Below are 12,679 nucleotides of genomic sequence, written 5' to 3' on the forward strand. Positions count from 1 at the left end.
AATAACAGATAGCCCAGGGTGAGTTACAGCCTGGAATATAATTGAGGGTTTCAGAGTAGTTTATATACAGAATAACAGATAGCCCGGGGTTAGTTACAGCCTGGATTCTAATTGAGGGGTTCAGAGCTGTTTATATACAGAATAACAGATATCCCAGTGTGAGTTACAGCCTGGAATCTAATTGAGGGGTTCAGAGTGGTTTATATACAGAATAACAGAGAGCCCACAGTGAGTAACTGCCTGGAATCTAATTGAGGGGTTCAGAGTGGTTTATATACAGAATAACAGATAGCCCAGGGTGAGTTACAGCCTGGAATCTAATTGAGGGTTTCAGAGTGGTTTATATACAGAATAACAGATAGCCCGGGGTTAGTTACAGCCTGGAATCTAATTGAGGGGTTCAGAGCTGTTTATATACAGAATAACAGATATCCCAGTGTGAGTTACAGCCTGGAATCTAATTGAGGGGTTCAGAGTGGTTAATATACGGTGGCCTTTGGTGATGGCATTTACTGTCCAGAACCAGTCTGTACTGGAATGACGGGAGACACACTATGAAGTATTTGAACTTCAGTCACCTTTAGAAATAGCTGAGACTGACTCAGGACACGGGGATATGGAGATGTTGGCCTTACAAACCTTTCAGACATCCCGTGGAAGAATAAAGGAAGTGATGGATAATTTTCGTCTCCATGGAGACGATGTTCATGAACTGGATAGATAGTAATTAACCTTATTGGAGTTTATAAATAGAGACGTCGTATTTAAAAAGCAAAGAGTTCATAGTGTAAAAGTAAAATTTGTAGTTCACCCTCAGTGGGAACATTGTGTGTAATCCTTGTCCTCATTCTCCACCAAAAGCATGTAAAGAAGTGAGAAAGGGCACAGACGCTGTTTCCTGGATAGCAAGATATAAGAAAGCCATGTGACGTTGTTTACTAAGACATAAGAATATCAGAAAAGATACAACCGGTTTCATCGGGATGATAGAAAGAATGACGGAGTTTATTCACGAGATTTGGAAATGCTGGAGCAAAAACACGCAAGTTTGATGTAAACAAATGAGATTTTCACATAACGCGAGGTTTGAATGAGTAAATCGGGGAAAGTCCCTCTTTCGAGTGAATCAATAACTATCGTTTGAGCTTGAAAACCATTAGGGAATGATTAAGAAAAGTTTGGATGAGAGTTTCTTCCACGCAATAGAGTTATTTAAATCGTGAACGACTTTACAGAAGTAAAACGTTGAAGCTGACTTCAGAGTGGTTTAAAAGATACACGAAAAAACGTACCAGGAGAGAATTTACCATTGAGTGAAAGTCAGTATGGTTGCGTAACAATTTCGAATTTGTTGACTTCAGACACAAAGATATTTCATGAACACGTACAACTGAATAAGACTGAGTATAACAAGTTCATGGATTGGTAAGGTGTGGCGTATTATTCAAGGTGAAACTCGGTAAATGGAGCTGATGTCCTAAAATAACTGCAGACAGAAGTGATATCCTAATGACTAGGAATTGAATCGTCACTTGGAGATGCAACACCTACTTTAAAGATTTGACCACATTCACATGATGTTATGTACATTTCGTACATTCTTAACTCCACCCAAGAAATCCACCAAGAAGACTGGGTCCTTTTGTATTGTTAACCCTCTGTACTTCTCTGCAGCACGCCAGTTAAGATAAAATATGCTCACACCAAAATTCAGTTCAATACAATATTCAAACGGTCCTATGTGATTTCTTTTTTTATTATTGCAACAACCTTTGTGAGTTTGTAAAAAACTGTGTAACATGAAACCAGTTCAACTTCTATTTTCCCAGAATTTAAAGTAGTGCACATGAGAAACGTTATCCAACTGGTGAAAAATCACCTTCGGCTCTCTCTCCACATAGTCTCTTCACGTTTTAGAAACTTGCAGTATGTTTGTTGATCAAGGAGTCATTATCCAGAAAAGGTTGTTTCTCAATCCACAAACACGGGTATTTTCCCATAAACTTGGCTTTGCTCAATATCACCTTCTGTCCGTACCCCTCAACACGACGACAAATTGAAGCTGCTCCATGTGAGGCTCAAAATTAAAACTTCGGCACAGCACAGCCCACTATACTGGAACAGAGATACCGTGCACTGGTCACCTTCAGCACAGGAGCAACACATTAATGCTTACCTCCACATTCCTGGTTTTACCTTAACGTTTGGGAAACCGAGTTTCTCTGATTCCATGGCAAGTAAACGGGGATTATATTATCATCTTCAACAGTGGTTCTGTCCCCGAGTGAGGAAAGTGGTGAGGTACTCATTGTAAAGATGGATAGATTGATGAAATGTACAATTTCATCTTTTGCCTTCATTAACTCATGAGCTTTTTATTTTGTTTTGCATCTGTAGAAATCTTAAAATCTTCATCTTGAACAGACTCAATGACAGATCTCCATTGTGTCTCTGGCATCGAATTTCATAGTGCAAACTCCCTCTGAATTCTTCCACCGCATTCCGCTGTTTGGGAAGTATTCCTGTTGTGGGAAATGCACTTCCCCGTGTGTCACGTGCTGCTCCCAGCATGCGCTCTGGCACTGCACTCATTTTCCTTCTGACACTTGCTCACTCTGTTGCTGTGATCAGACAGTGACTTGGTGTCGCACGCCCAGGAAAATGATACGCATCAAGGTTTTTGCATTGTTGAGCTCAATTGTCAGTTTAGCCTTATTTTGGATTTTGAAATTGTCTGTTCTGTACACAAGTGCGTGTCAAAAACATCTGAGTGGAAGTTAGGTCTTCGGAATAATGACATTGAGCACTATGCACTCTCCTCCAGTCTGGAAAACAATTCCTCACAGCCAATTTAATAGACAATAGACAGTCGGTGCAGGAGTGGGCCATTCTGCCCTTCGAGCCAGCACCACCATTCATTATGATCATGCCCTGAACATCCTCAGTCTGTATCCTGTTCCTGCCTTATCCCCATAACCCTTGATTCCACTATCCTTAAGAGCTCTATCCAACTCTTTATTGAAAGAACACCTCCTGCTGTCTCGGGTTCTTCATTCCGTTGACTTCAAATTTCACAGAATTCAACAGACCTTGTTACATAGTCATTTCCTCATTTTTGTTCAGATCACTGTGTGCACAGTGTGACAGTGGGAGTGCACTTGCCCCACAACCCAGGGGTCAGACCATAGTCTTGGAACCGGACTGTATTATTTGTCATTTCACCAACACCAGGGAGAAAGATCTGCTGCTCTGAATAATTTACGAAATTCAATTATACATAAGGTCAGAGCTTTTTGAGCATCTGTGATGAGGTGGCCGAGAGGTTAAGGCGATGGATTACTAATCCATTGTGCTCTGCGCGCGTGGATTCGAGTCCCACTGTCATCAACGGCTTTCAATGGTGCGGTTTTTCAGCTGTTGCATTGAAACTGGAACTCCAACGGTCAGTTTATATGCATTGTCGCTATTACAAAATCTCAAGGGATAGTTTGCGCCGTTTGACTAAACTGCATTGAAATCTAGTTTGCTTTGGGATAATGAAAAGGAGCGCGATTTTCTTTTTCAAGTCAAGCTGCTGTTAACGTTTTTTCGTATGAGAGCTGTGAAATGCATGTTTATGCAAAGGGAATCTTAATGAATGTTTTGTCAGATGAAATCTGGAAGAAGTTGAGTAGAAGTAATACATCCTGGTGAGAAGAGCACATCGAAACAGCACAAAATAATGGAGATATTTCAAAAGGGGCAGGGCGTGGGTGTAGGGGCACTGAGAACTGGCTGTAAATGCACAGTGGAGAATTGCCGCTGTGGGTGCCGTGCATGGGCACGGAGAGACTTACACATTGGTCTCGCCCTCGCCCCTTGCTCTCGCCATTGATGAATGCTGGACATAAGGCACAGATAAACACAAGATGTGGGAAGCAAGCTCCCTCTCGTTATGCACACACTGGATGCATCACATTGAACTATGAACAACTGGAGAAATCAGCATGTTACCTATAGGGATTGAAACTAAACTGTGGATCATTAACCGCAGATTCATGGAACATAAACATGAAAAATGATTTAAAATGTAGGGTGGAGGGTTGCTCGCTGAGCTGTAACTTTGATATCCAGACGTTTCATTACTTGGCTAGGTAACATCATCATCAGTGGCGACCTCCAATTGAAGCAAAGCCGTTGTCTCCTGCTTTATATTTATATTTTTCTTCTCGATGGGGTTCCTGGGGTTTGTGGTGATGTCATTTCCTGTTCGTTTTCTGATGGGTTGATAGATGGCATCTAGATCTAAGTGTTTGTTTATGGCATTGTGGTTGAAGTGCCAGGTCTCTAGGAATTCTCTGGCATGTCTTTGCTTAGCCTGTTCCAGGATAGATGTGTTGTCCCAGTCGAAATAGTGGTATTTTTAATCAGTGTGTAGGGCTACGAAGGAGAGAAGGTCGTGTCTTTTTGTGGCGAGCTGGTGTTCGTATATCCTGGTGGCTAACTTTCTTCCTGTTTGTCTTACGTAGTGTTGGTGGCAATCCTTGCATGGAACCTTGTAGATGACGTTGGTTTTGTCCATGGGTTGAACTATGTCTTTTAAGTTTGTTAGTTTTTGTTTGAGAGTGTTGGTGGATTTGTGTACTACTAGGATTCCGAGGGGTCTGAATAGTCTGGCTGTCATTTCTGAAACTTCTTCGATGTATGGTAAGGTACTTAAGGTTTCTGGCTGTGTTTGGTCTGCTTGTCGTGGTTTGTTCTTGAGGAATCTGCGAACTGTATTTTTTGAGAATCTATTTTTCTCGAATACGTTGTATAGGTGGTTCTCCTCTGTTTTCCGAAGTTCGTCTGTGTTGCAGTGTGTGGTGGCTCATTGGAATAGTGTTCTGACACAGCTTCGTTTGTGTGTGTTGGGATGGTTGCTGGTGTAGTTAAGTATTTGGTCAGTGTTTGTCGGTTTTCTGTATACTTAGGTTTGTAGTTCTCCGTTGTCCTTTCTTTCTACTGTGACGTTCAGGAATGTGAGTTTGTTGTCGGTTTCTTCCTCCTTGGTGAACTTTATGCCTGTGAAGGTGTTGTTGATGATGTCAAATGTCTCTTCTATCTTGTTTTGTTTTGTGATGACAAAGGTGCCATCTACGGAGCGGACCCAGATTTTTGGTTTGATTGTTGGTAGGGCTGTTTGTTCTCGTCTTTGCATTACCGCCTCTGCTATGAATCCTGACAGCGGAGATTCCATGGGTGTGCCGTTGGTTTGTTTGTAGACTATGTTGTTGAAAGTGAGGTGGGTGGTGAGGCACAGGTCCACTAGCTTCATGATGTTTTCGTTGGTAATGTGATTGATGGTGGTTGGTGTCTGTGATGGTCTCTTCTAAAAGTGTGGTAAGTGTTTCCTTTGCCAGGTCGATGTTGATGAAGGTGAACAGTGCTGTTATGTCGAATGAGATCATTGCTTCTTCTTCCTCTATTTTGGTGTTTTTGATGTTTTTTAGGAATTCCTGGGTGGAGTGGATGGAGTGCTGTGACTCTTCTATGAGGTATTTCAGTCTTGCGTGTAGTTCTTTGGCCCGCCTGTAAGTTGGTGTTCCGGGTAATGAGACTATGGGTCTGAGGGGGGGTTCCTGGTTTATGTATTTTTGGTAGTCCGGTTCGACTTGGGAAAAACCTTGATCCTGGGACAGTCTAAGCAAAGACATGCCAGAGAATTCCCAAAGGCCTGGCACTCCAACCACAACGCCATAAACAAACACATAGATCTACATGCCATCTGTCAACCCCGCAGAAAACGAACAGGAAATGACATCACCACAAACCGCAGGAACCCCATCCAGGAGAAAGATATAAATAGAAAGCAAGAGACAACAGCTTCGCTTCACATGGAGGTCGCCACTGATGGTGTTACCTAGCCAGGTAATGAAACATCTGGATGTCAAACCTTCAGCTCCGCAAGCAAACCTATACCCTAAACCTCAACCTGAGTTACAAACCTTCACAATCCTTGCGATTTAAAGTGTCTGTACGCATATCAGTAATAGACTTTTCGATATAATACCCGTCTGGTTGAAAGAAGAAGACACCACATTTCAAGATGGATGACAACGTTTCCAATGTTGTTTTGAAATTGAGATCTATTTGATCATTTTACGCAGTGAACAAGTTCATTTTAAATAATGCAAACCACATTCTCTCACCTGGAATAAACGTGTGATTTGAATACAAACATTGTCCTTGCTAACTCGCAGTTACTCAACATGAAAAATAGGATGTAATTTTTATTAAGCATACATCAATTAGCACCATTATCTTACTTCGGATTGACTGCAGTATGCACATGCGAAATAAGGTTTAAGAAAGAATGACTTTTGGAAATAATGATTCGGTGGTGACTAAAAATAATATTAGGTTCTCATGATGTGGATATTCCACCAATGGGTCCAGTGGTGGGGATATTCAGTGGGCAGTATTTCTATGATGGTATAGACGTATGTGAGCTGCCAGGGATGGGAGCTCCCACTTCATTTGGAGCAGCGTCTTTTGACGTGAACCAGGGAGTATTGTGGCATCAGTCTGGGAGTTCGAACCACACCTGGAGCAGCTTCCATTGACATGGAGCAGCAGGGAGCATTGAGGCATCAGGCTGGGAGTTCCAAACACAACTGGAGCAGCTTCTGTTGACATGGAGCAACAGGGAGCATTGGAACCTCCGAATGCAAGATCTAACCTCATTTGGAGCAGCTCCAGTTGACATGGCGCAAGAAGCTTTGCGACATCCGTCTGGGAGTTCCACTCTCACCTGGAGCAGCTTTTAATGACATGTAGCAGCAGGGAGCTTTGGGACAGCAGAGTGATACATCCAACCTCAACTGGACTGCTTCTCTTGACATGGAGGAGGGAACATTGGGACATCAGACTGGGAGCTCCAACCTCACAAGGACCAGCTTTTAGTGACATTTAACAGCTGGGAGCATTGGGACATCAGAGTGGTAGGTCTAACCTCAACTGCATCACTGGTAGTGACATGGAACAGGGAGCATTGGGACATCAAACTGGGAGCTCCAACCTCAAGAAGAGCAGCTTCTATTGACATGGAGCAGCAAGGAGCATTGGAACGTCAGGTTGGGAGCTCCAACATCACCTGGAGCAGCTTGTATTTACATGGAAGAGGAGGAAGGATTGGGACATTAGGTTGGGGGAAAAGGATATTCAACTATTTTAATCTAAAGTAAAATATGTTTCAACACTCAGATGTTAATTGATTTATGAAGAATCTTTCCCGGGAAAATAATTAATTCTTTAGATAGTAAAGACAAGTCCTGCAAATATTCAACTCAGGAAAACGCATTGGTACAGAGAAAAATGGGAGTGATGTTTCATGTCTTTGTCTTTTCATTTCTGGCCAACTCTGCACTGGATTATGTCATCGGAAGGACGTTTTCACTCATTTCCTGCAAATTCGGACAGGTCATTAACGTTATCAAAAGATAAAAATTAATGGGAATATGCGATGTTATGATTAGGCTGGAGTTTACCTCAAATTATGGTGAAAACGCAGAAAAGTCAGTTGCAATTTCCAAGATCGGCAGTGACCTCATTGATTGGCTGATCAGATTGTGAATGCTCGTTGTTTTGAGGACAATTTGAAGTGAATCAATGATGGTGATTATCTTTGTTCTTTGTTCACCTTGTGACTGTTACTGTTATTGCTCATGTCCTTGTTAACACCACAGCTCTGCAGCGTGTAAACTTTCAGCTGTGCATCTGGTCAGTGGTACAACCATTCTTATACCTGGCTCCGGATCAGGCAGTTGTATGTTCGACTTTTACATTGCGCAAGCGCATTGTGGAGATTCATCACAAATCCAACCTCATCACTTTTGTTATGCTGAGGTGGATAATATTTGAAATTTTCATCTCTACGAACGAAAGTTCTTTCACTGTCTTCGATCAGTTAAACATTACCAAGAGCTATCAGAGTAAAAATCACACAGCACCAGATTGTATTGAACAGACGTATTTGGAAGCACCAGTGTTCCATGCACTGCTTCTTCATCAGGTGTTTGTCAACTGTTGGAATCTAAAATGGCTTTGTGTGATTATTAAATGTATCCACCCCAGTCCAACACCAACACCTCCACGTCATGGGTACCGTCGACACCACGAACGGTCGGTTAAAGTCCAGATGATCTTCCAAAAGATCGCGCATATTGACACACATACCAAGTTTCTGCAGAAAAACACCACCTGATGAAGGAGCGGCTCCCTGGAACTTAGTGCTTCCAAATAAACCTGCTGGACTCTGCCCTGATATTGTGTAATTTTTACCTTTGTCTACTCAACTCAAACACTGGCACTTCCATATCATAGACAACATCAGTCATGTCCCAGCGCCGTCAGAGAAGGCAATCCTGGAATAGCCCAATACATTGCTCATAGGGACGTTTCGTTTTCAGAAACCAACGCACTTAATCGCTGCAGCTCCGATGGATGAAAAGACAGAAAAGAAATAGCTGAGACTCAGTTTTGACAATATTTTGAAATTCTTTGGAAAGTGGAATCAGAGGAGAATGAAGGATTAACTGTCTGACTGTGCAGAGAGAGGGAAGGCACTTTTCACTTCTTTGATGAGCTGGGGTATTGACTGTTCTAAGGCATGAAACAGATTCCTGGTAGAGCTGCGCTCTCTGCATCAGGAACAAGAAGTCCTGATTTCCTGAATGGTAATGAAACCCAGGCCACTCAGTTAAATCGCTGAATACTAACCACTAGACCACCAGGGATGAGGGCAGAAGCCGTTGCACCGTTTCTTCATAACACAGTTTTTGGAATTATGTCACTGCAGATATGTTTCCCCTCAAAAATGATTGAATTATGGAGTGTTTACAGCACAGAACCGGGTCCCTTCATCTTGTTTCCCAGCAGTTGGTCTGTAACCTTTTGAACTCTGACGTTTCACCTGAATGCTAATTTCTCTGGAACGTTTTAATCTCGTAAAACATAATAAGTGGGATTAAAGTTTGAGATGGGAACTGAACCCCATTTTTACCCATAGACTGAAGCACGCAGACACATTTCCCCTAGTGTGACACAGGCCTCGGGAGAAAACAAGCAGAAAGTAAGATTTCACCGACTTGTCTGATGTTGTCCCATTTCTGAGTTCAACACCAATGTCTGGTTACAGTAAAGAAAGGAAGCATTCAGCCCCTCCCGTCCCAGGGTTCCTTGCCCATTGTTTCCCCATTACTCTGTAGTTTATACTGCCTCACCTCGTTCTTGCTGCCAAACTTGATCACTGCCCACGCCCGCTATTTCCTGTCCTGCCAAACGGTTTGCCTCAAGTTCTTGGAATGAAAAACATGAATGGACTATTTCAAGCACTTTTCTAGTTTACAAGGACAGTGTTATCACCACTGAGCAAGCACAGTGCCAGCTCAGAGAGAAGGTCTCATCCTTTAGAAACTGAAATGCAAAGATGATTGGATAGCCTCAGTATTGTAAACCAACCAACAAGACCGGAATACGGCCGAGGGGATCACGCACAGAAGGATGGGAGAATAGAATGGCATATTTCTTGGTGTCCAGGGTGATTTTAACAGAAATCTTCCCTGGTAGTATAGTGATGAGGATTCAGTGATTTCATTGTCATGGCTTGATAAAGGTTAACGTGTACAGTAATCAATATGAAATACTGCCTGATATTTCGAAGCAGAATGATGTGCAGCAGACAGAATCGTTTCACTGCATGAACTAATAAGAGAGCTCAGAAGAGCCAGGAGGAGACATGAGAGCCAGGAGGAGACATTAGAAGTTGTTGGCGGATAGGATCAGGGTTAACCCTAAGGCTTTCCATAGGTATGTCAGGAATAAAAGAATGACGAGAGTTAAATTAGGGCCAATCAAGAATAATAGTGGGAAGTTGTGTGTGGAGTCAGAGGAGACATGGGAAACACTAAATAAATATTTTTCGACAGTGTTCACTATATAAAATGAAAATGTTGGCGAGGAGGATACAGAGATACTTGCATCTCGACTCGAAGAGATTGAGGTTCACAAGGAAGAGGTATTAGAAATACTGTAGAGTGTGAAAATAGACAAGTCCTCTGGGCCAGATGGGATCTATCCTAGAATCCTCTGTGAAGCAAATGAAGAGATTGCCGAGCCTGTGCCATTGATCTAGAAACCATCATTATCTACAGGAATAGTACCTGAGGACTGGAGGATTGCAAATGTGGTTCCCTTGTTCAAGAAGGGTAGTAGAGACAACCCTGGTAATTACAGACCAGTGAGTCTCACTTCAGTTGTTGGTAAAGTGTTGGAAAAGATTATAAGAGATAGGATTTATAATCATCTAGAAAAGAATATTCTGGTCAGGGACAGTCAGCATGGTTTTGTAAAGAGTCGGTCATGCCGAACGAATCTTATGAGTTTTTTGACAAAGTGACCAAACAGGTAGATGAGAGTAAGCAGGTTGATGTTGTGTATATGGATTTCAGCAAGGTGTTCGATAAGGTTCCCACAGTAGGCTATTATACAAAATGTGGAGGAACGGGATTGTGGGAGACATAGCAGTTTGAATCAGTAATTGGCTCGCTCAAAGAAAACAGAGTGTTGCAGTTGATGCAACATGTTCATCTTGGTGTCCAATTACTAGCGGAATTCCGCAAGGGTCGATGTTGGGTCCAGGGCTATTCGTTATTTTTATAAATGACCTGGAGGAGGGCTTAGAAGGGTGGGTTAGTAAATTTGCGGGCAACACTATGGTCGGTGGAGTTGTGGATAGTGACGAATGATGTAGTAGGTTGCAGAGAGACATAGATAGGATGCAGAGCTGGGCTGAGAGGTGGCAAATTGAGTTTAATGTGGACAAGTGTGAGGTGATACACTTTGGACGGAGTAATCGGAATGCAAAGTACTGGGCTAATGGTAAGATTCTTGGGAGTGCAGATGAGCAGAGAGATCTCGGTGTCCATGTACATAGATCCCTGAAAGTTGCCACCCAGATTGACAGGTTTGTTAAGAAGGAAAACAGTGTTTTGGCCTTTATTAATAGAGGGATTGAGTTCTGGAATCAGACGGTTATGCTACAGCTGTACAAAGATCTGGTACGGCCACATTTGAAGTATTGTCAACAGTTCTGGTCCTGCATTATAAGAACGATGTTGACGCGTTGGAAAGAGTGAAGAGGGGATTTTCTAGCTTGTTGCCTGGTATGGAAGGAATGTATTATGAGGAAAGACTGAGGGCCTTGAGGCTGTCCTCGTTGGAGAGAAGACTGAGAGGTGACTTAATAGAGACATACAAGATAATCAGAGGTTTAGATAGGGTGGACAGGGAGAGTCTTTTTCCAAGTATGGGGATGGCAAACACGAGGGTCACAACTTTAAAGTGAGGGGAGAAAGGTATAAGACGGATGTCAGAGGTAGTTCCTTTACTCAGAGAGTAGTTAGGGCATGGAATGCTTTGCCTGTAACGGTGGTAGATTCGCCAAAATTAAGTGCATTTAAGTCGTCATTGGAGAGGCATATGGACTTATATGGAATAGTGTGGATGGGATGGGCTTCAGATTAGTATGACAGGGCTGCGCAACATCGATGGCCGAAGGGCCTGTACTGCACTCTCATGTTCTATGTTCTATATGCTACAGTTCCACATCAGCAATGCCATCTGCAATTGCTTGACGTTCAATCAGTTTAAAACAAGAACGGAGGGGGCATCAGGAAAACGGAAGGGGAATAGTGGTTTGTGAGAGTTAACTACATGCCTCGTGGAGCAGGGTTCAATGTAGATACTGAATATCGTTTTTCCTTTTTACCTTGGTATACTGATCACTACGGATCAATGACCCAATATTGTCTGCCCTTTGTGTGTTGTTCTTTGTACATTGCACCTCGGCTCAGTGCTCCGGGGGACCACGCTATTTTAAATTTGGCAAGTTTTACTCAGGTCGGTTTTGCAGCTTCATATTAAGGCCCACAATTTTAGGAACACATAGTCACCATTAAGACCACCAAGTCTGTTCCGCTATTGAACGGTTTCATATCTGATCTGATAACCTTGAACTGCACTTTCTTGCCTTTCGCCATAACGCTTAATGTCTTTGCTGTTTGAAGATCTACCGATCTCAGCCTCATTACACCTAATGACACTTCCTCAGAGCCTTCTGCTACAAGAAAGTCCACTGATACAGAACTGTCTGAGAGAATAAATGCTTCTTCGTCTCAATTTTAATTGTGAGATCCGCATTCTTATACGAAGTTAAAAATTGCACAACACCAGGTCATAGTCCAAAAGGTTTAATGAAAGCAATAGCATTTGGAGAGCTACTCCTTCATCAGGTGGCTGTGGAGTACACAGCGGTAAGGTACAGAATTTATAGCGAAAGGTTACAGTGTCATGTCACTGAAATTAGACATTGGAAAAATACCTTGATTGCTTGTTAAGTCTTCCATATGTTAGAATGACTATGTTCGGTTCATTTCTTTCTTATGTAAATCGAAAAACGTTCTTTTAACAGTTATATTCTCAGGTGGACTTTACCAGTTAGTGTCAGCACAGATAATATGTTGAAGGTGCTAGTCCATGCCATAATGTTTAGACTGACGCTCATCTAAAAAAACAACATGCTGCAGGCAAGGATGCCTTAAGACATGGTACATTGGTGAAGCTGAGCAGAGGCGACAGCAATGGAACGGGCGCTGCACAT

The 12,679-nt window shown here is 42.5% G+C and overlaps 1 non-coding gene across 1 annotated transcript; it reads left to right on the top strand.

Annotated features, from left to right (window-relative positions):
• Positions 1 to 3,305: 3,305 nt before the first annotated feature.
• Positions 3,306 to 3,387, top strand: trnas-acu (transfer RNA serine (anticodon ACU)). The gene has a single exon. It is a non-coding gene; the product is annotated as a tRNA-Ser (tRNA).
• Positions 3,388 to 12,679: the final 9,292 nt, after the last annotated feature.

This window comes from Chiloscyllium punctatum, chromosome 33 (assembly GCF_047496795.1).
Source record: "Chiloscyllium punctatum isolate Juve2018m chromosome 33, sChiPun1.3, whole genome shotgun sequence".
NCBI lineage: Eukaryota > Metazoa > Chordata > Chondrichthyes > Orectolobiformes > Hemiscylliidae > Chiloscyllium > Chiloscyllium punctatum.